The following is a 24,849-nucleotide window of genomic DNA, read 5'->3' as shown; positions in this document are numbered from 1 at the left end:
CAGGTGAACCCCTCATCCTATGTACACCCACAGTAACAATCAGGTGTGCCCCCGGGTAGAAATGTACAAAGAATAGCTGTCCCCCCTGTATGTAGAAATGTTGATAAGTCTATGCAAAGTGTCTCATGGAAGCTCTGCAGGCACAGCATGATCCCTGTTGATCTATGACACAAAGGTGAGCCCTGTTGTAAAAATACAACTTGATTTTCCATACACATATAGTATAAATGTCTGTACCTGGTGTGCTCACACACTCCAACAAATGTAGTGGATTTCATTCAGCATCACAATGAAAGGTCATACTGGGCATGCTCACACACTTAAATAAACAAAGCAAATGTCAGGCAACAACATACTGAAAGGTCATATTGGGCATGCTCACACACTGAAAAAAACGAAGCAAATGTCAGGCAACAACATACTGAAAGGTCATACTGGGCATGCTCACACACTTAAATAAACAAAGGAAATGTCAGGCAACAACATACTGAAAGGTCATAATGGGCATGCTCACACACTTAGGCTAAATACGCAGGTGATAGTAAGTGATCTATGGACAAATGTGGATAGTCATCTCTACTGATAAAACACAGCAGAGCTTTCGGACATAATCCTTCTTCAATACTACAAACTTATAAAATTTCTTTCATCTTATATACAGGCCCAAAGTAGTCATGTGGTTAGCAGCCCAAAAATCACATGACCATAAGTATCACTCAATAAGGCAAAGTTAAAACAACACAGATAGCAATGATTCTATAGTACATAACAAAAATTTAAATAATTTAAACTTCAGCTTGCTAATATGATTAATAATCAAAGTTACACATAAAATTCATATTATAAAATTCATATTGTAGAAACAATATACATAATTATAAATTCAATCTACTGAGCTTAACCAAAATTGGTTTAAGGCTCAGCATACTGCTCAAGCCAAGAGAACGGTCACCAGCAAACCTTAAAATCCACTCATATTCTTTAATTTCTAAGAAGTTATTTATATCACCACCTCTTGGGGAGGGGAAAACAGTGTCAATAACCCTGAATTTAAAAAGATGATCTTGTCCACATCTAACATATGCTTATATAAAGCATTTGTTTAACATCTTCTAATTTCAGACTTATGCTCTGTAATCCTCTCTTTCAACCTACGTGGTTTTGCCTACATAAAAGATTTGCATAACACACAGGTAGCCAAATACACTATATGTGTTGTGTGACAAGTAGCTGAAACATAAAATTTAAAGCCCTGTTACTGGATGAACAAAAGGTCACTCTGTCAAAATGTCTCACAGCATGAACAATTGTGGCATTTACATGTACCATACTTAGAAAGCGTTGCACAATGTTGGTAGAAAATCCTTATAACAATGAATTTTTGTGCTCATACCTTCATAGGCAACAGCGTTCACTTGGTCATTTAAAGTTATTTGAAGCATTAGTATCAACCAGCTTATTTGCTTTATGGACGGTGTTGTAAGCAGTCACGCCATCACGTCCATACGCCATTTCGCATAGGCATCTTCATTTCAGGTGGCAGAGATAGTCTTCTTCTGCACTTTTCCACAGTCTTTTCAGCACACACCAGCAGTAACAGCAGTTTTAGCAACAAATCATTAACTATTACCCTTTTAAAGATGTGGTGCATGCATGCTATGAAAGTGGGTCTACCAGCAGCAGATACACCCACTTTCATAGCATGCATGCACCACACATCTTTAAAGGTATTGTGAGGTCCCAGTTAGGAAGTTTGAGTTGGCTTAACACTGACGACTGCTGTTTTGAGTTACAATTAAAGAATATGTTAGCGAGTTTTTCTGCTAGTGGATATGATAATGTCCTACTCTCTGTGGAGAAAGATAAGGTGATGCAGGAGAGGAAGACTAAGTTTGCTACCTTCCTATCTGACCCACTGGAGTCAGATGCCTTACCTATGAATAGTACATGTGTATGGACGGACTAGATATGTAACTGCATATAGTCTTACAACACCATCCATAAAGCAAATAATATTTAAGAACTGGTTGATACTAATGGCTTCAAATGAGCTAAAGGCCTTATTGGGTGATAGACCTTTATTTGCCTATAGGAACATGAGAACTTTAAAAAAATTCATTATGTTATAAGGATTTTTCTACCAACATTGTGAAAACGCTTTCCTCTAAGTATGGTACATGTAAATGCCACAATTGTTCATGCTGTGGAGATATTTCTGACACAGGGAGTGACCTTTTTGTTCATCCAGTAACAGGGAAAACTTTTAAATTTTATGTTTTAGCTACTTGTCACACAACACATATAGTGTATTTGGCTACCTGTGTGTTATGCAAATCTTTTTATGTAGGCAAAACCACTTGTAGGTTGAAAGAGAGGATTACAGAGCATAAGTCTGAAATTAGAAGATGTGTCGAAACAAATGTTTTATATAAGCATATGTTAGATTGTGGACAAGATCATGTTTTTAAATTCAGGGTTATTGACACTGTTTTCCCCTCCCCAAGAGGTGGTTATATAAATAACTTCTTAGAAATTAAAGAATATGAGTGGATTTTAAGGTTTGCTGGTGACCGCTCTCCTGGCTTGAATAGTATGCTGAGCCTTAAACCAATTTTGGTTAAGCTCAGTAGATTGAATTTATAATTATGTATATTGTTTCTACAATATGAATTTTATAATATGAATTTTATGTGTAACTTTGATTATTAATCATATTAGCAAGCTGAAGTTTAAATTATTTAAATTTTTGTTATGTACTATAGAATCATTGCTATCTGTGTTGTTTTAACTTTGCCTTATTGAGTGATACTTATGGTCATGTGATTTTTGGGCTGCTAACCACATGACTACTTTGGGCCTGTATATAAGATGAAAGAAATTTTATAAGTTTGTAGTATTGAAGAAGGATTATGTCCGAAAGCTCTGCTGTGTTTTGTCATTAAAGTGGTTTTTCCTTTTGGATTGTCTGCTTGCAGTACTTTGGCACTTTTGATATTTGATAGTCATCTCTACTTCCAGAAACACATTCACAAAGTTGTCAGAAAATCATGCTATGTGTTCACACAAACTACCAAGGTCTGTGCATGTAGGTCAAAAGGGGTTCCCACTACTCATCAGTTATCAGACCCGTCAGAGAGTACCACAACAGACTTGCAATGAATCTGACTAGGCACGTTCAGCAGCCAGAAAGACCACTGAAGTACCCTAACAAGAGGATTACTGGCCTCAAACAGTTGCCTCATGCAACAAGACTGAATGTAACCCAATCTGTACTCTGTTGCATACTGTCTACTCAGGAGATCTCTGCCCAACAGACAGGTCCATGTTATGGCTATACTCAGATCTGTTCTGAGTTACAGCTCAATGGCACTAAATATACAGACCCAACTGATATTGCCGACATCCTGGCAGATAGGATCAGTGTTATCTTTACCCCCCTCTCACCCATGAAAGAGCACATCTCTATAATGGAAGACTGCAAAGTTGCTGTCATCACGGCTGCACAGGTAAACAACACTCTCCAATGCCAGTATCACAGCAACCATGGGACCAGATAACTTCCCAGGCTGTGTTCTACACAAACCACAGAACAAACAGGCACCACTCTGACGTACCATGTGCAGTCACAGCCTCACCTCATGCTTTGTGCCTGCTGAATGGTGCACAGTGACGGTTATCCCACTACACAAAGGTGGAGACACCACAGACCCCAGGAACTAGTGCCCCATTAGTCTGATGAGCCCACTCTTCAAGGCCATGGAGTGTATCATCATACAACTTATAAAAAATTACATTGGTAATCCCCAAACCCTGGACCACAACCATGTTGGGTTTGTAAAATGCAGATCATGTCTCCTAAACCTTATAGATGACATTGAAGCAGTCACCAGAACCGTAGTCAAGGCCTTCTTCAAAAGGAACCTTGACAAATGGATGGGAGAAAGGAAATTCACCCCAGGGATCACGTCAGTCACCCTGCTAAACAGGGGTCCAGGGAAGTAAATAGTGTGGGAAGAAATAGCCAGGGAATTGTTATGGCTAGGCTTGTATAGGCCCTAGGGCTGATAGCCTACTACCAACCTATGAACCTATGAACCTATAAGGTGGTTCACACAGCCTATGTAGATCCTGCCATGGCTTACAACACTACCCCACACTCTGGAAATATAGATAAACCCACTAAACTATGTATAAATTGCTATGTCACAAGTTGGGTTGCCAACAGGCTTACTGACAGAACACACACTGTGAAAGTAGCAGACTCCAAATATGACTTTGTACCAGTGACAAGTGCAGTACCACAGGGTCCAGTCATGTGTCTTGTCCTGTTTAGTATCTACTTCCCTGAAGTAAACTTTAACATGGAAGGTCTGTGGCTACTGAAGTTTCCAGAGGACTGCAAACTAGGAGGCATAATTGTAAACACTAAAGATGTGGACATCCTGCAAAAGGGCCTCACTGAGACAGATGGCTGTTGTCAAAGCCATGGGCTCTAGCTCAATGCCAAAAGGTGCATTGTCATCCCCTTTGTTAAAAACTCTGTAGCCAAGAACTACAACATAGGCGGTAGTATACTTAACATTGAAAGTGTGACAAGAGACCTTGGGTCACAGGTTGTCAGTGGACACAACTGTGATAATCACATCCCCACAGTAGTCAGGAAACCCTCCTATGTGGCACACCTCATCACAAAGTGTGTCTCATGCAGAATAGAAGAGGACATTGTTCCCCTCTACTCATCACTCACTAGAACTATAATAGAGTACAACGCCACTTTTGCTATGTACCTCACAAGACAACTACAACAACTGGAAAGCCTGCAGCAATACCTCACAAAGAGCATTAGCGGCCTGAAATACATGCCATACACAGACCCTCTCAAAATGCTCCATCCATACTCCCTTGCATATTGCCTTCTCAGAGATGTTCACTGCCTAACATACAAAGCTATGTCAAACACAGAGCTGTTGGACATGCTCCACGTAAAACACTCACAATCCCGCTGACCTTCGGACCCAAAACCACGAGTGAAATACAAAAGGAAGGGGTGTACCCATTTACCTTATGGATACCCACACCTTCAGGTTAGTGGGACAGCATGAGGCCTTGGAGACCATGCAAGTGCAACTAACATTGGGCAAAGCTGCTCATCAGATTTTAGCCTGCTACAGATCACCTACTTTGTCTCAGGAACCTCACTCAGTATTCCTGAGAACAGTGGAAAATATAAATCAAACACCATTATATGAGGAGATTAAAACTACCCAAACATTGAGTGGGAGAATTACTCATGTACAACGTCCTTTGCCCAATGTTTCCTAGAGTTTAAAACTCTAACACCCTGGAACAGCTGGTCACCACACACACTAGAGGTGACAACATACTGGACATGATCATCACCAACATGGGGTACCAGTGTTCCACAACAGAGATAAACCCCTCACTGGTAATATCAGATCATAAAGTAATCACACTGGACATCCACCTCCCCCCCCCACCCAGTCATTGAAACCACCGTGAAGACATTTTCAAACGTAAACTGCACACCTCCCAAGACCAAAGTGGAAAGTTCCAAAGCCCTCTTGTTATAGGATAATGGCATACAATCTGCCGAATCATTTACAAGTGCATCTTATGAGCATCTACAGGGATGCATGGATTGAGACATCACAAATAAAAGTAAGATGCACTCCTCCAAATATAAGAAAACAATCTGGTGGTCGTTGCCCATAAATACTCCAGACACTGGGCTCTGCACAACCTCGCCTTGTTAAATGCAGATCATGCCTCCTAAACATAGTTGACTTATTACAAACAGTTACCAACGACATAGATGGAGGTGAAAGTAGTCCACACAGCCCACCTGGACCTCACTAAGGACTTTCTAAACCATTCCCCACTCTGTCATCATGGACACGCTTACCAGCTTGAACATTAACAGCTATGTCACAGGATGGGTGGCCAAGTGGCTCACAGATCAAACACACATGTTCAGAGTTGTGGGTGCCATGTCCGACTCTAAGCCAGTTACAAATGGAATCCCACAGGTCTTGGGCCTGGGACCCCACTTGTTCAGTAGACACTGCTCAGAGGTACAGGCAAGCATGGGAGAGTATGGCTGAACAGGTTTGCAGATGACTGCTAACTGTGGTCCATAATCGACTCTACAGCTGACACACACATCCTCCAGAAGGGGCTTACAGAGACAGATACCTGGTGTCAAAACAATGCCCTCAAGCAGAATGCCAAAGAATACATAGTTATCCCCTTTGGCTAAAACAAAGTGCAAACAAATTACCACATAAGTGGTACTCCAGTATGTACGGAGAAAGTCATTAAGGCCCTGGGGACACAGGTAGATAGTAAACTCTCCTTTGATGATCAAATGGCCAAAGTGTTTAGACATTCCTTCTATGTAGCCCACCTAATGTAACCCACTTTGTCTAGTCTGATGATGTCACCATCCTACAAATATACCTGTGGAAAATTGAACTCACAGTAATGTGTGTAGTGCGTCATGTAAATGTGTAAACCCGTAATAGCATAAACCAGTTAAGGAGGGGTTGGAATCCTGCACTTGACGTGTGTGTGTCTGTTTGTGTGTGATCGTCTTGAAGAGGAGCAACCTTTTTGGAGAGTACTCAAACACCTTAAAAGTGGTATACTAAGCTTTGTCAGGTCTGATGATGTCACCATCCTACAAATATACCTGTGGAAAAGTGAACTCACAGTAATGTGTATAGCGTGTTGTGTGAATGCATACTCCTGTAGTATCATAAACCATTTAGGTAGGGATTTGAATCCTGCACTTGATGTGTTTGTGAGTGTGATCTCTTTGAAGAGGAGCAACCTTTCTGGAGAGTACTCAAACACCTTAAAAGTGGTATACTAATCTTTGTCAGGTCTGATGATGTCACTATCCTACAAATATACCTGTGGAAATCAGAACTCACAGTAATGTGTATAGTGCATCGTGTAAATGCATACTCCTGTAGTATCATAAACCAGATAGGGGGTTGAATCCTGCACTTGACAAATTTATGTCTGTTTGTGTGTGATCTCCTTGGAAAGGAGCAACCTTTTTGGAGAGTACTCAAACACCTTAAAAGTGGTATACTAATCTTTATCAGGTCTGATGATGTCACCATCCTACAAATATACCTGTGGAAAAAAGAGCTCACAGTAATGTGTATAGTGCGTCGTGTAAATGTGTACTCCTGTAGTAGCATAAGCCAGTTAGGTAGGGGTTTAAATCCTGCACTTGACAAATGTGTCTGTTTGTGTGTGATCTCCTTGGAGAGAAGCAACCTTTTTGGAGAGTACTGAAACACCTTAAAAGTGGTATACTCATCTTTGTCAAGTCTGATGATGTCACCATCCTACAAATATACCTGTGGAAAAAAGAACTTATAATAATTTGTATAGCGCATCGTGTTAATGCATTCCCCTTTAGTATCATGAAGAAGTTAAGTAGTGGTTTGAATCTTGCATTTAACAAGTGTGTGCTCTCCTTAGAGAGGAGCAACCTTTTAGGAGAGCACGCAAACACCTTAAAAGTGGTATACTAATCTTTGTCAAGTCTGATGATGTCACCATCCTACAAATATACCGTTGGAAAAGCGAACACACAGTAATGTGTATAGCGCATCATGTAAATGTGTACTCCTGTAGTATCATAAACCAGGTAGGTGCTTGAATCCTGCACTTGACAAGTGCGTGTGTATGATCTCTTTGGTGAAAAGCAGCCCTTTTGGAGAGTAGTAAAACACCTTAAAAGTGGTATACTAATCTTGGTAAAGTCTGATGATGTCACCATCCTACAAATATACCTGTGGAAACCCAAACTCTTAAAAATGTGTATAGCGTGTTGTGTTAATGCATACGCCTCTGGTGTCATGAAACAGTTAGATAGGGGTTTGAATCCTGCACTTGGTGAGTGTGTGTTCTATGTGTTTGACACTGTTGACCAATGTGTTGTGGGTTTTGCTTTTACTACTGTATGACATATCAGTATGACAACAGTATGTGCATTGCAGATGTGAGGTAGCTGTGTGGCAAATACATATACGTACATGTGACCTCAATTATTGCATGTGTGGGAACCCTGCTTTCTCTAAGAACATATCTGTCATCTTTGCCAGAGTGTGCTGCTGCTTTCCAGACCTTAGGTCACATCTGTATGCTTGTGAAAAGGTCAGCCACTGCAGTGATCCCTGGCCTAGGTCAGGTTAGGAGCGTGGCTTAATGGCTAAGGTGTTTCCCTTACAAACACAAGGTGCAAAGTTTGAGTCTCACAAGGGATAATTGGCTAGGCTTAAAATGGCTCACAAGAGAAGTTAGCTTAATACTAAACTATAAACTATAAACTAACTATAAACTATCCATGTCACACACTCTTAATACAATTTCTATTGAATTGTGTGAGTGAGGGTTTATGGCCGAGGTATATGTCAGACCTGTTCAAACGCAGCAAAGTCTGTCAATGATGGCTATTCATTACAGGTGTACAACAACCTTTGTGGATATGCATGCAGACCCCTTATTGCTTATGTGATCCACCGAGGGATTTCAAAATACCTTTGGAAATGTGATTATCAAAGGAGAGATGATGTAACACTTGGTTGCATGTACACATTGGTACCTGTTCTTCATGTTGGTGGCTACTACCTATATGGTACTGTGGGGATACTATGTTCTGTAAAGGTGGATGACTATGCTTTGGTTGGCTTATAGCTTTACAAAATGGGTTTGACAACAGGTATCTGTCTGTATGATACCCTTGTGGAGGATGTGTGTGTCATCTGGAGAATTCATTATAGGCCACAGTATGCATTACCAGACGTGGACAGACATATCCCTACTGTGATTGCTTGTACCTAAGAGAGTTATATGCCAAACAGGAGTGGTCTCAGTAATGGGTGCAAGTGAATACCACTGGTTACTGGCATAGTATAGTACCTGAAGGATCCAAATGTTACTGTGTGTCCTACATCTGTGTGTCAGTTGTCAAGACATCATCTAACGATTGGTTATGGTCAGGCTGTTGAAGTTATGTATACTACCAGAATTCAAAACAATGTCAGATAGTAACGGTATCACCCACAACACAGTGTCAAACCATGTCATACACACATGTGTAGTCAAGCTCTGAAATGTGTGTAGTACAATGCATACTGGCCACCAATAGAAACTATGGAGTGTTACTGTGTAATGCAGGGCATGTCACCCTGCCCATGTGTCCACTATGCATGCACATGCAGACAGTGCACCTCCACCATGTTCACAAATGTACACCTGCAAATCTGTGCTACACACATCCCACACATACTGTCCACTCTCTAACACATGCTGCCAATACTACACACATCAGCCAAGTGGCACGTGGGCGAACAATACACTATTGGAACTAACCCTGGTGTAAACAATACTATATTGACAATCAAAGCTTTAATGCATCATGCCTGCTCAGCTACACCTTCAAGCATATCATTACACTCTACTGCTGACAACATGCTAACCTTGCTATACTGCTATAAAGTCACCCTGTACATCAGCACCATGGTAGCCTGTTCCTGCATCAATGTTACAGATAACAGGAGGTGGCACAGGTTTCATCATATGCACAGGGTGTGTTGTTGGTTTGCCAGAGGCCTACAGTGAGCCATACAATCGACATCAATGTGTGTGTGTGTGTGTGTGTGTGTGTGTGTGTGTGTGTGTGTGTGTGTGTGTGTGTGTGTGTGTGTGTGTGAGGGCCAAGAGTACTGCTATGGGCCAATGTTGATGTAATGTGTGGGGATATGTGTTAGCCCTAGGTGTCTGGTTTTTGTGTGTGTGTGTCTGCATGCACACAATTCCACCATGTGGCTGCCATATATGGGTATTTGTGGGACAGCCACAGATTGCACCTGCCAGGCTTTACAGATCACCGTCTCTGGCCATGGATAAGGTACCTGTGCCTGGCAGGGGTGCTACTGACACTATCAGGTACTAAGCCAGACTGGGTACTATCCCCAGAGGTAGATGGATGTACACTGGACCAAGGTCCCTTCTGGGACTGTCCAGAGCCACGTGCACATGGTCTTCTAGGATGTTCTATGGATAGCCCACCCCCAACATTGCTGGGGCTAGTACTGGCACTACGGGAGCGGCTGTGACTTGAGGGATGTCCGTGGCGACTGCCAGCTGCTGATGTTGCTGACATATATCCACATCGATGACTCAACCATCCCGCACTGTCCTGACACATGAACATGGCATTGCGGAGGACATCTAATGTCTCACCCCAATGTCTATCAATGACCTCAGTGTAATTATGGATGGCACCTGCTAGGTCACGGATACTGTCAATTACAGTGGTATGTGCCCTCTGTGCCCTTAGTCCCTGTGTGGTGTACTGTTCCATATGTGCCTGTGCCTCCATGACAGCCTGGAACATGTGTGAGGTTGTAAGACCTGTGGCACATCTGCCAGTGGCATGATGAGCAGCAGTGCTCAGACGAGAACCCCATGGACATCTGCCTATGTGGTACCCTTCCAGACATCTGGGTATGGATGCTGCGTTGGGATGCATGTGCCATAGATACCACACTGTCCTGGCCAATGCCGACTGTACGCTGTCCCTCAGCTAAGGGCATTGGTGATGGATGTATTGGCAGTATGACTGTGTGCATGGATGGGGTGGACACTTGTGTACTGTCGATTGTTGGCTCAAAGACTGACCCTGGCAAACATGCCTGTGCCTCAACACACCTATCATCATTATCACTATTTTGCTCAGTGACATCAGTTTCCCTGCTGCAGTGAACCATTCCAAACTCAGCACCTGTGAGAGGAAGAAAGGAAACACACTTTATGACCTGTACATGATGTCGGCACACATGTAGACATGCACACATGCACACATGAACACATGCACACATGAACACATGCACACATGCACACATGCACATATGAACACATGCACACATGCACACATGCACACATGCACACATGACCACATGCACACATGCACACATGAACACATGCACACATGCACACAAATACACTCCTCACTAAAACAGACACACACACACACACACACACACACCACCAGCAATCCAGAACATACTCAATAGCAGGTGATGGTGGGGTACAGTATCACAAGCCAAACATTTATATCACACGTGTCAGCATGCAGGACGTGCGTTGCCCAACAGCATACAGTGCGAGTGTAGACAGCCCTTGCTAATAACAGTATACATGGCTTTGATGCATGTATGTTGTTGTTCAGTGATTGGCCTCACCCTGCAATGCAATGTGTACATGGACACAACATTGCTGTGCAAGTATTAAAAGCTCTGCAATGTCCTATGCACCATCACTCACAGGTATACATACCATGGCTGGATATGTATCTGTGTGACACATAGATATCCATTTCTGATTAGAGCGTCTGTGTCTTTAGCAGATAATAGTGGAGACAGGTTAGCACATGCATGCTATGTATACACACAGGAAGAGTGGTGCATGTATACCTGATGGAATACCATTGTTCAACATAGCCATTGTACAGTGGTTATGGTGAGTGTAGGACATATTGTGGACATGCCAGTGCCAGCCATGACATGGCATGCTACAACACAACTGCAACATTAAACATCACACATACACAATGTGTGTCATGTGACCTATACACTCAATAGCATTACAAGACATATGTGTGTCACTTTGTACAAATGGTGATTGCTATGCATATTGTGTATCGGTACACACAACATTGAGGTGCATAACAATTAATGCTATGTGTAGTACTGTGGTCACTGGAACTGGATAGGGTGTAGTACCATGAGCCATCATCATGCAGCATCATGTGGTCACTCAAGGCTACTGATGTGTGCCAGACCGGCACCTAGCATGCTGTACATGAACTGCAGTACCATGACTACATTCACCATTTCACAGCCAGTTGTTACATGGGTTTGTAAGGTGCACAATAGGGAGCATTACCTAACATGAATGTGTTATGTGTTGAAGAGTGTCGCACAGCCACATGAGAGGCCTCTACCCCTCAGGTATATTATGTGCGCTGTGTGGATGACATTTGGGATACTGGAGTGTGACCTTACAGTGGGTGTCTGAATACGCCATGTGTAGCATGTTAACGTGTAGTGCATATGACACAGTTGTGTATGTTGTGTGCATGTGTATCGACTCTGCCTATCCAATGTCCACTACAGTGTTGCCACAATTGTGTGGGATGCTCTGCGTATTGCATGTGTTTGAGGCAGCTACTCACGTTACTGAGATGTGCATAGTCTCACAGCAAACATGCACAGCATGCATTATGCACAGGTGTGTGGCGTGTACATGGCCTATACCTCACCTATGACATGCACATCACATTTAATTAGCAATATTAAATGTAGAACACACTCACCAGCATATGTCTGCTGCCTTGCTGTCACACCAGAGGGACCTACAAAGATATGAGACAGTTTGTCAGTGGCAACAACTGTGGCATTGCTATTGTGTGTTTTTAATCTTACAGTAGTACAAAGGTTGACAGTCACAGGCCAGCAGATTATATTCCTAATTATTAGTATTGCACAACACTAGGCACCACATCTTCTAACTACACAGTACACATCTCACATAAGCATGATCTACCAATAGAGGTAACAGTAGTCTACAGCTATGCCATGTTACCTGCACGCTCCATGTCACCTTGCTGGGTGGCTCCGGCCTCCATGATGATACATGTTAGTTGTTGTTGTTTGCCAGGAGCCACCTGGCTCAGGAGCAGCTCCTCCACTCTGGTGAGGGGGGGATGGATGGCTACCCCACCACCTGTGGCAAGCTGTTGTTTACGGATATCAGACGCATGCTGCCGGACATGTCTAATTAAATCACTGCAGTGATGGCTTACCTGCTCATATTTCCGGTTATGCATGCCTATGTCATTTACCCTACAGACAAGATCTTACCACAGTGCAGTCCACTCATGCTGGTCCTGGCTGGTTCTTGAGAACAGCAGGGCATAGTGCTGAACCAAGCTAGCTGTAATCTGTTCCTCCTCTGCTGGGCTATATGAGGGATTACAATGGTGGGCCATAACCCTGGAAGGCAATGAAACAATATGTGTGAGCAAGTCATGTGGCACACTTAACATTCTAATGTACAGATATCAATTAACTGTAATATATATCAACCTATTGGCTGTCAGAGGATACACACTTTCAACACCACATGTCATTGCTCAACCCACAACTGCCTGACAGTGCCTGGCGCACTCTATATATCAAACCATGTTTTGCACAGCAACAAAGATAAACCAGTATGTAAGACTATACAACAGTACATGGCACACTGTATGTGACACAATGCACCACCTAGCCACAGGAGGTATATATCAAGCTAATGCATAAAGAAACATGTAATCCATTGCAATGATTGTAAAGTCCAGATACAGTATTACCAGTATACCACACTAGTCGTTGATGTCAAACCCCTGCCTAACATATGTGCACATTCATTAATATAGGTGGCATACTATTGTAATAGACTATACATGTTGCTAGATATGCACTTATATCCTGTAACACACATATGACCGAGGCCATGGTACAGGAATACCCACACACACATCAGACATACATACCAGACACAAAGGTATGGCAACCCAGATGACCTTTACCTGTGTACCATACGGTACTGTGTGTCAGTAGTTACAAATCCTTATGCCTGAGGTATGTAATCTGTGAGGACTACGGGGAACACACAAAACAGTGGTTCCAAGAAATGTGGACATACACCATACTGTGCTATTTAGGCATACAGCTTCAGGTAGTACTACAGTTCATACAGGAGTTGGATTCACAGCAGTAACACTTAATAGGCATACATGTACTGCTGTAGCCTACAATGGGACACCTCAGTCGACACCAAGGGACTACGTCAGACCATATGGCATACTGCTTTTTCTGCCTAGCAATAGCATACACATCTTTTGCTGGGATCACAGCTAGGACACATAATACCATGACAGAAACAGTTTCCCACTTAGCTATCACACATATACAGAACTCTGACACATTCACCAACACATTCACCATCACACTCAGTCAACCTCACATAGCAGTTATTGCAACAAGTACATGTGGGTGTGTATTGGTTCATAGGGAGGTAATAGGCTATTGGCCCTAGTGCCTATAGATGTCTAGCCATATGCTACCCTGGCCTTTGACACACAGGTAATTTCATTTCCCGTGGCCCTGTCAAGCAGAGCCACAGAGGTGATTCCCAGAGTGCATTTCCTATCTTCCATACAATCATCAGGATTATTTATGATGACTGCTAATTAGGAGCTTTGTTTGCTATTGATAGGTGGTTTGTTCCAGAGTATGGGATGTCTCTGAGATAGGAATCTATCCCTCCAGCATGTGCTGTTTATTGAGGTGAAAAGGTTTAGGTCTCTAGAGCATGTAGCTCGTAGGGATTGTGATCTGTTTACATGGAGCATGTCCAACAGCTCTGGGTTTGGCATAGCTTTGTATGTTAGGCAGAGGTCACCTCTGGGTAGGCGGTATGCAACACAGTCTAGCTGTGGTTTTGTGAGACGGTCTGCATAGGGCATCTGTTTGAGGCTGGTATTACTCTTTGTGAGGTATGTCTGTGTCCTTTCCAGTTGCTGTAGATGTCTTGTGAGGTACATACCACATGGGGCATTGTACTCTATAATGGGTTTTATGTGTGTTGAGTAGAGGGGAACACTGACTTATATTTCCCTGGATGACATGCCTTTTGTGATGACATGTGCCACATAGACAGATTACATGACTAATGTGGTACTGTGATTATCAAAGGGGAGACTACTGCCCACCTGTGTCCCATGGTCTCTTATCACACCTTCGGTGTTAAGTGGACTACCACCTATGTAGTAGTTAATGGGTACATAGTTTTTGCAAGAAAGGATGCCAATGCAGTGTTAACATTGAGCTTGAGTCCATGGCTTTGTCGCCAGGCATCTGTTGCAGTAAATATGACCCTCTCTCTCTCTCTCTATATATATATATATATATATATATATATATATATATATATATATATATATATATATATATATATACACATGCATATAAACATCCATTGGTGTACATATAGGCACATATACAGTCCACCTTTCATGGTAGGAATATCAATTATGCGAAGGTTGTCAGGTATACAGTTATGTCATAATATTGCACAGTGTTGTGTGGAATGCATTGAAGGTGTTCTCAGCTCATGTAGCTTTAGCAGGCCTCACTGGCTGCAACACTGCAAACCTGATGAATCATACCCACAGCATTTAACCACCACATGTCATATACCAGCACTGTATGCTGTCTTGTTTGCCACACACTACAACCTACATAGAAATATGCACATGTTAGAAAAATATGTACTTAAACATATATGAAGTGCTAGTTTAAAAGCAAATAGTATGTAATGCATTTTATTCTATTTTACAATATGGCAGTAAGAATGATCTTACATGTAATTGCTTGAAGCTTTGGAGCTGCAGTGTGATTGAACTCTGACCCTGGCAGTAGCCAGCTCAGCAAGCTTATGTTTTTCACTAATGATTATCTGCTGGGTCAGGAAGAAGCATGTATCTTCCTTCCTCTGAGATAGTCGGCCTTGTGAATATTATCAGCACAGCTGCTGGAAGTTAATGTTGCAAGAAGGAACAAAGGAACGTACTAAGAACCAAACTGACTATTGTATTCGAGCAGGACTGAAACCTTGAAAGAGCAACATTTACAGAAAGACATTATAACTGACCAGGTGCCTTGCAAGGCTGTATTATTCTCATGGGAAAGTTTTTAAAAAGTATAACCTCAGCACTTTCTTATGAATAGAATATTGTAGACTATAGTGATGTAAGTGCCCTGTGACTGACCACGTCAGTAAGGTGGGCAAAGCTGATTGTAAATACTATAAAATGTTGAATACTTCCTGAATGTAATTAGTCAAAATTCTATACTTGTATTGTATAGTCTTTTGCCTCCTGGTGTACACTAGTAAAACGTTTTGAACTTGAACCTCCTGTATTATTGACTGTTATTTAAGAAAAACCTGATGATTTTACAGTCTGTTTTAATAATTTTGCTGACATTTTGGTCCTTCTTAGCCGGAATTCCCTTGGTAAGCTACAGATCAGAATACAACGGTGGTGGAGAAGCTGCAGGAGAAGTTACCAAAACACGGTTCTTCTTGAAGTGAAAAGACCTCCGACTAAATTGTCGTGTGTAAAGAGGCTGGCCACTTTCTGATCTGTGGCTGAAGAGCGGAAAACTGGCCCCAAGAAGAAAAACGCAGTCATAAACGGGAGGCTCAGGTAGGAAGAATTTCCCTCTTTGCTTTTGTTTTAGATCAGGGACCAGGCTACAGTATAATGTTACTAAGATTTGTTTTAACAGATCAGGAACGAATTACAGTACTGTATATTTGGTCATAGATCAGGAAAACAGAATAAAGTAGACAGTCATTCTAGACAGGACTGAACAGAGGGAAGAAGATACCACGTGGTAAGAAAAGGGTTACGTAACAGTCTTTTTAAGACATGGGAAATCAGTGCACTAAAAAATCGCGAGACCCGCCCCTAACTGATGACGCGAAATATATGCAATTGCAACGAGCAGATAATATAAGATACTATACAAAATGGGTTAACAAGTACAAATTTGATGGTAAATTAAACAAAATTGCATTAGTTAAACTTTTAAAACAGTTAAAATCTGACACAGGAGGTCAGGCAAAAAAACAACGACAGTTAGGCATTCCTCAGGCACATAGGTGGATTGAGGAAGTGAACCGAAGGGAACAGAAGATTAAAAATACAAAAGCATTATTTTTAGATAAAGAGGATAATAATACAGTAATAGCGACGGCCCCTCCCCCTCCACCCCCTCAGATACCTTTTTCAGGATATGAAGCAGGAGGACAGGCCAGTCCTCCTCCACGATATCCTGAGATTGCAGGGGCTTTGAAACAACCATTCATAAGAGAACCTATTGAAACTAGATCCCAAACACGTAAAACACTTAGGGATACAGATTTATATCAAATAGGGAGAGATTCACCAGAAGAAAGTGAAGAAATCTGTCCACTAATCGAAGTACCGAACCCTCAGGCAGGACAGGAAGGACAGGACCCAACTCTCCTAGTGTATAGACCATGGACACCGGAAGATATCCGGAAAGCTACAGAGGGAATCCCTCATCCAAAAATTAATCATGAGAAGTTTATGCAAGATTTACAAGGTATGAGACTAAGTTACCACTTAAATGGGGAAGAAGTGGAGAAGGTAGTTAGACAAATTATAGATCCAGACTGGCACATGATTTGTGGCACCTGGAACGCTCGTGGCGGACAGCTCAAGCCACTCCTACATAGTGACGCAGAGCTAGAAACCAGAGTGAAAGGTCTTACAGACCGAATCTCTGAAAAATGGAAACCTAGAGCAGATTGGACTTGTATTAATCAATGCATACAACAAGATAATGAAACTGTAGATGGATACTATGGTAGATTATTGGAATGTTTTAATAACCATAGTGGTATGCCTATTCCTGAGAATCAGAAGAATGATAGTTCATATGAACAGCAGTTGAAAAATGCATTTTTGAAAGATTGTATTGCCCCTATTAGTAGCTTTATTACAAAACATATGATAGATCACCGAACGAGTAGGCTACAAGCCCTACTAGAGTATGCTAGGCATGCTGAAAGACATTTTAATAGTAAAAAGAAGAAGAAAACGCAAGTCTTCACAGCTGAAGATGGAGCAGAAGTCTTTGTAGTACAGTCGAATAAAAAGGATAAGAGAAATGCTCAGGGTAATAAATACTCTAGCAAAACCTCAGAGGATTTAGAAGAAAGAAAAAGGAAAGGTGAGTGCTTTAAGTGCGGCAAAAGAGGACATTTGGTGAGGGATTGCAGGTCAAATAAAAAGATGACTACCGAAGAAAAAGATAAAGGTGATGAGGATTGACTATATGATAGTGATAACAATCAGAACTCATCAGGAAAGGTTAATAGACAAAAAGAAAATGTAAATGTGGTAGAAGGGATAGAGGAAGTCCAAACAGATGCAGAGGATGATGAAAGTGAAGTTTTAGACTTAGCATTATTGAGCTTGGAGCTCTATTTGGCAGACACAAAACCGGAAGTTACACTTCTAGTGGAAGGAAAGGAAGTGAAATTCTTGTGTGACTCAGGAGCGTCACGAACTTTGATACACCCTTCAAAGTTGCCAGAACACTCTGAATCACCTGACTATATATTAGTGAAAGCAGCAAATGGGCAGCTATATAGGGAACCACTTTCCCATGATATAGCAATAACTGACCCTATTTCAGGTATGACCCAGAAAAGTAAAATAGTGGTTTCTGCAAAATGTCCAGTAAACTTACTGGGGAGACCTTATGCAGATTTTTGGAATAGCAGTAGTTCCTACCATGCAGGGTATGGAGGCACAGAGACAAATGGATACTTTTGTAGTGCGATCAGAGGGCGAAGCCTACTATTGGTACAGCCAGGACTTAGTTACGACTGGTCCAGGGGCAGTAACCAAAGAACTGATGAACGTAGCCATCAGTAAGGTATCCTCCCTTAACACTGATCAGCAGCATTTGTTACATTGTACTCTATACTACTGTAGCAGACCAGGACCTGATAAGGAATATGAGCAAGAATTGTTCAGAAATTCGGCTAATAGACTAGTATTGCGAACCTTATATTGGGATACTGAGGGTAACAGTGTAGCAAGTTGTTCACTGCCTCAGGAATTCATGAAATTGTACAAATCCAACAGACTGCCACATGTCAGTTTAACAAAACATAAAAACATGAGATGGGCAGATTTGGGTGAAAAAGTAACAAGATGGGAAAAACAAACTGATTTAGAATTATCAGAACAGGGTGTACAAAAACAAAAATTGAATTGGTTAACACAAGCACGTCCAGCTGTACACTTACAACATAGTGAGAACAGCTGATTAGCATTTTTGCTAGAAGAAGAAGAAAAAGCCTTGTTTGATGTACCAAGCATTCTTTGGTCAACAGGGAAATCAGATGTGGGACTTATTCGGACAGCAGGTCCAGTAACCATTACACCGAAATCAGCCTTTAGACCACAAAAAAGACAATACCCCTTGAGGAAGGATGCAGAGCAGGGAATTAAGCCTATAATAGCAGCATTACTCAAGGAAGGAATACTGGTAGAATCTTTGATTCACCATGTAATACCCTCTATTCCCTGTTAAAAAGCAAACGGGAATGGCGGATGGTACAGGATTTACAAGCTGTAAATGATGCAATAATACCTAGAGCACCTACGGTGCCAGACCCACACACTTTATTAAATGACTTAAAGCCACAACAAAAATATTTTACTGTAGTAGATATAAGTAACGCCTTCTTTTCAATACCTATACATCCTGATAGCCAGTATTGGTTTGCCTTTACATTTCAGGGTAAAAGATATACTTATACTCGGCTACCACAGGGGTATTGTGAAAGTCCAACGATATTTGCACAAGAGATGGCTAGCAACCTGGCGGGATTTACTCCACCAGAGGGCAGTCAGATACTACTTTATGTAGATGACATCCTGTTAGCAGCCCCTACCCAGCAGCAGTGTAGGGAAGATACAATCGCATTGTTGAAATTTTTAGCACAACAGGGACATAAAGTAAACAAGAACAAGTTACAACTTTGGAGAAAACAGGTTAAATATCTGGGGTATGTAATATCCAAGGAAGGTAGAATACTAGATGAGGATAGAAAAACAGCAATTTTACAGGCACCCAAACTAACTACCAAGAAGGAAATGATGTCCTTCTTGGGAACAACTAATTTTTGTCGAAGTTGGATACCGAATTATGCCTTGGAAACGGCTCCATTGGCTGATTTAATATTTAAAACACCAATGGCAGCACAAGATGTATTGCAATGGACACCTGAAGCAGAAACAGCTTTCTGCAGACTAAAACAATTCATAGTTTCATCATTAGTTTTAGGACTCCCTAATTACCACAAAAGATTTTTTCAAACTGTAGATTGTAAACAGGGATATATGACGTCAGTTTTGATGCAACAGCATGGAAGTAAGCAACGCCCCATAGCTTACTATTCATCACAGTTAGACCCAGTGGCACGGTCTTTGCCACATTGTGTACAAGCAGTAGTCACAGCTGCAATGGCAGTACAGGCTTCAGCCTCAGTGGTGTTATTCCACCCTCTCACTTTGAGAGTGCCTCATGCAGTCGCAATAATTTTACTACAAGAAAAAATAGCATACCTGTCTCCTGCTAGGCATCTTTCTTGTATGACCATATTGCTGAGCCAACCTCATATGGCAATTGAACGTTGTACAACATTAAACCCATCAACGTTACTTCCGACCCCTGTGGATGGCACACCACACAGTTGCCTGCAGAAAATTGAGCAAATAACTTTGCCTAGACAAGATCTTACTGATATACCTTTGGATGATGCTGAAGTAACATTTTATGTGGACGGCTCATGCAGAAAGGGTCCTACAGGGAAGAATCTAGTAGGGTATGCAGTAGTCACAGATACAAACATTTTAGAAGCACAACCACTGCAGCATAACTTGTCTGCTCAAGCAGCAGAACTGATAGCCTTAACATGAGCTTGCACTCTAGCAAGAAACAAATGTGTAAATATATATACTGATAGTCAGTATGCCTTTTCTACAGTGCATGTTTTTGCACAGCAATGGAAGAACAGGGGAATGATAACATCAACTGGAAAACCAATTAATCATGCGCAACTTATTTTGAATTTATTGGATTCCATCCAATTACCTACCAAAATAGCTATTTGTAAATGTGTAGCTCATACGAAACAACAGGATCCGATTTCAAAAGGTAATACACGAGCTGATGCAGCTGCTAAGCAAGCAGCTTCAGACTCGGAAACTTTACTTTTGAACGAGGAATTACAACCATCTGAGATTTTAGATTTAGAAATGTTAAAAACAATGCAGACATTAACTACGAAAGCAGAAAAACAAAAATGGGGAAGACGAGGTGCGATCCTCAAAAACGGACTGTACATCTCCAAAGAAAAAAAGCCAATATTGCCATCTAACCTATTTAGATATGCAGCTTTGTTGAGCCATGGGCAGAGCCATGTCTCAACAGGGGGGATGGTACAGTTAGTAAATAGAATATTCCAAACATATGGGTTTATGAATTACACACAAAAATTTTGTGCAGCATGTCACATTTGTAATAAACATCATGCACAAGGAGCATTCAAACCCAAGCAAGGGAGTTTTCCTACACCACCATATCCATTCCATACTATTTGTATGGATTTCATAGAATTGAACAAATGTGAAGGGAAAAAATACTGCTTAGTGATTATAGATATGTTTTCAAAATGGGTGGAAGCCTTTCCAACTAGAAATCCAGATGCAGCAACAGTGGCAAAGGCCCTGGTAAAAGAAATAATTCCTAGATTTGGCATACCGGAAAGAATCTGTAGTGACAATGGTACACACTTTGTCAATCAGACAATCCAACAACTTGGGAAATTCTTTGGGATCTCCTTGAAAAATCATTGTGCTTACCACCCCCAGTCTGCAGGACTGGTGGAGAGATATAATGGGATTTTGAAAAATAAGTTAAGGAAGTTGATAAGTGAGACTCAGAAGAATTGGATTTGCTGTTTGCCTTTAGCATTGCTGAGCATGAGAACAGTTCCAAATGTAAAGGGCTTGACCCCCTTTGAAATAATATTTGGGAGGGCATATTATGTGCCACAATGGAAAGCTCTCATGCCTGCAGAGCTGGAGGCTGACAGCTCATTAGCTAGTCACATGAAGAAATTGTTAACCAATAAGACTGTTTTGCAGTTAAACTCTTTTTCAGATAAAGAACAAACGAAACCGGAAGCAGTGCTGACCCCGGGGTCCTGGGTTTGGTTGAAGGTTATCAAAAAGAAAAATTGGACAAGTCCGAAGTGGGAAGGTCCATACCAGGTACTGTTGGCGATGCCTACTGCAGTAAAGATTGCTGAGAGGTTGTCCTGGGTTCATCTGACACACTGAAAACAGGTAAAGTTCTTTCAGCTTGATAAATATTTTGTAGCTGATGCACCACAAAAGCAGGATGGCCAGGAGCAAAGTGTATAAGAATGCAAATCAACCCCAAAGAAATTGTTTAACTATCTTGCTAATTATACACCTATTGACTATGATTGTGGTGACTTGCCTTTTGTTGTGGTTTTTCTTGCATATAACCACACAAATGAAATTGACGAAACGTGATGAACTGTCTATAGACTGGCATCCAAACTTTAACACATACTTGGCCATGAAGCGTGTATATGTAGAGACTATGAACGTTTCGAACTGCTGGGTTTGTACTGCTATACCGACAGCATATGGAGGACTTTTGATGTTCGCTGTCCCTTTGGGGATAAATGAAACTTGGGAAAATTTACTTTTTGACACAGGTTCTGTGAGATCACAGGACAAAGTTGCATTGTATTTACCCATTACACAGAAAGGAATTGTTTGTTTCTATAAAAATGATACACTCCAAGTCGGTTGAAGTAACTGTAACATAACTGTATCTTACAAATGCTATATTAAGGCCAAAGATAAAAGTACTAGTTGTAGCACAAATTATGATTCATATTTGAGCTTAATGAAAACAACGATAAAAAATGTGCAGAAAAATCCTGAATTGCATAAACAATTATCTGTTATAGACAAGAAAATGTTTCATTCAGAGTTAACCCGCATCAGTACTAAAGTAGAAAACTGTTATTTTGTTTGTGGGAAAAAGGCAAATAAATGGTTACCTGAGAATTGGTCCGGCAGTTGTTTTTTGGGTTATCTGGTTCCAGCTATAAGGCATACTGCTGAATTACCTCTGGGTAAGATACGAAACATAAGAGATGTAGCCCAAAGGACTGGGAATTCAGTCGGAAAACCTGCTAATCCAGTGGGTAAGATCGAGGCTGGCTGGAAAGACCATTCATCCGTGAAAGATAAAGAAAAATTAACTCATATGGACTTAAGTGACAGTGTTATATCCTGGGCTGGAATATTCCCAGCCTATGGAGCAGTCAAATCAATCTAGGAGCTGAGGAAATTGTCAAAACTTCTCGAAGTAATGAGTAATGCAACCTTTTCCGCTCTCGAACTTGTAACTGATGAACTGAATGCAATGAGAACTGTTGTGCTACAAAACCGAATGGCTCTTGACTTCACCCTAGCAGCGAGAGGTGGTACGTGCGCGCTTATCAAAGAAGAATGCTGTGCGTACATACCAGATAATAAACATGAAATTAACGATCACCTAGAAGTAATACAGCAGGTATCGGCCATGACTGAACCAGGCCCAAACCCACTGACGAACTTTTTCCAGGGTCTGTTTGGTGGGTGGGGTTCAATCCTGATGAATATTTTGATTGCCATTTGTGTTGTTTTGCTCATACTCGGAGCATGTGTCTGTTGCGCGATACCCTGTATGAAAAGATTAGTTAGAGAATTTGTTGACATAACTGTAACTGAGACTATGTACCAAGACATTGAATTGGATTTATTAGTTCCAAATGAAATTCTTTCTGAAATGTAAAACAAATGACTTGCCTAGTTAAAAATCTCTGAGAGGAAAAGGCTAGGGTACGAAATGATGTTGTTTATATTTCTGAATAGAATAAAAAGAATTAAAAGGAGGGAGAATGTTAGAAAAATATGTACTTAAACATATATGAAGTGCTAGTTTAAAAGCAAATAGTATGTAATGCATTTTATTCTATTTTACAATATGGCAGTAAGAATGATCTTACATGTAATTGCTTGAAGCTTTGGAGCTGCAGTGTGATTGAACTCTGACCCTGGCAGTAGCCAGCTCAGCAAGCTTATGTTTTTCACTAATGATTATCTGCTGGGTCAGGAAGAAGCATGTATCTTCCTTCCTCTGAGATAGTCGGCCTTGTGAATATTATCAGCACAGCTGCTGGAAGTTAATGTTGCAAGATGGAACAAAGGAACGTATTAAGAACCAAACTGACTATTGTATTCGAGCAGGACTGAAACCTTGAAAGAGCAACATTTACAGAAAGACATTATAACTGACCAGGTGCCTTGCAAGGCTGTATTATTCTCATGGGAAAGTTTTAAAAAGTATAACCTCAGCACTTTCTTATGAATAGAATATTGTAGACTATAGTGATGTAAGTGCCCTGTGACTGACCACGTCAGTAAGGTGGGCAAAGCTGATTGTAAATACTATAAAATGTTGAATACTTCCTGAATGTAATTAGTCAAAATTCTATACTTGTATTGTATAGTCTTTTGCCTCCTGGTGTACACTAGTAAAATGTTTTGAACTTGAACCTCCTGTATTATTGACTGTTATTTAAGAAAAACCTGATGATTTTACAGTCTGTTTTAATAATTTTGCTGACAGCACATCACAGCCTTCAACAACATATACATGTCCACCTTTCACAAACAGTTGCAGTATGTCCCTTGCTCTATGCACATGTACAGATGCTAATATATCTGATACAGACAGATCTTTCCATATGTGTGTGCTATACATACACAAGGAACACACTGTTGTAAGTCCGTGTACCTCACGGCTGACCTATTGGGCCTTGCTGCAACAAGAACAGGTGTCACGTGAGCACACAGTAATATTAGAGGGTGTATATGTAGCTGCAAATGCTAGATTAGCATACTAGGCTGGTACAGCTGTTGCCACTGCTACGCTACACGTTAATATGACTATCATGCATTTGTTACTCTGTCACATCCATGTTTATATAACTGTATGCGCT

At 41.2% G+C, this 24,849-nt stretch overlaps 1 long non-coding RNA gene across 1 annotated transcript; it reads left to right on the top strand.

Moving 5' to 3' along the window:
* The first annotated feature begins 15,363 nt into the window (after positions 1-15,363).
* LOC122793751 lies at positions 15,364-24,568 on the top strand. Its single transcript, XR_006363525.1, has 3 exons — positions 15,364-15,405; positions 19,724-19,728; positions 24,487-24,568. It is a non-coding gene; the product is annotated as an uncharacterized LOC122793751 (long non-coding RNA).
* The last annotated feature ends 281 nt before the right edge of the window (positions 24,569-24,849 follow it).

This window comes from Protopterus annectens, chromosome 2.part0 (assembly GCF_019279795.1).
Source record: "Protopterus annectens isolate FY-2018-M chromosome 2.part0, PAN1.0, whole genome shotgun sequence".
Classification (NCBI taxonomy): domain Eukaryota; kingdom Metazoa; phylum Chordata; order Ceratodontiformes; family Protopteridae; genus Protopterus; species Protopterus annectens.
The sequence above is the reverse complement of the archived record's forward strand: the minus strand, read 5'-3'. Positions and strand labels throughout refer to the sequence as shown.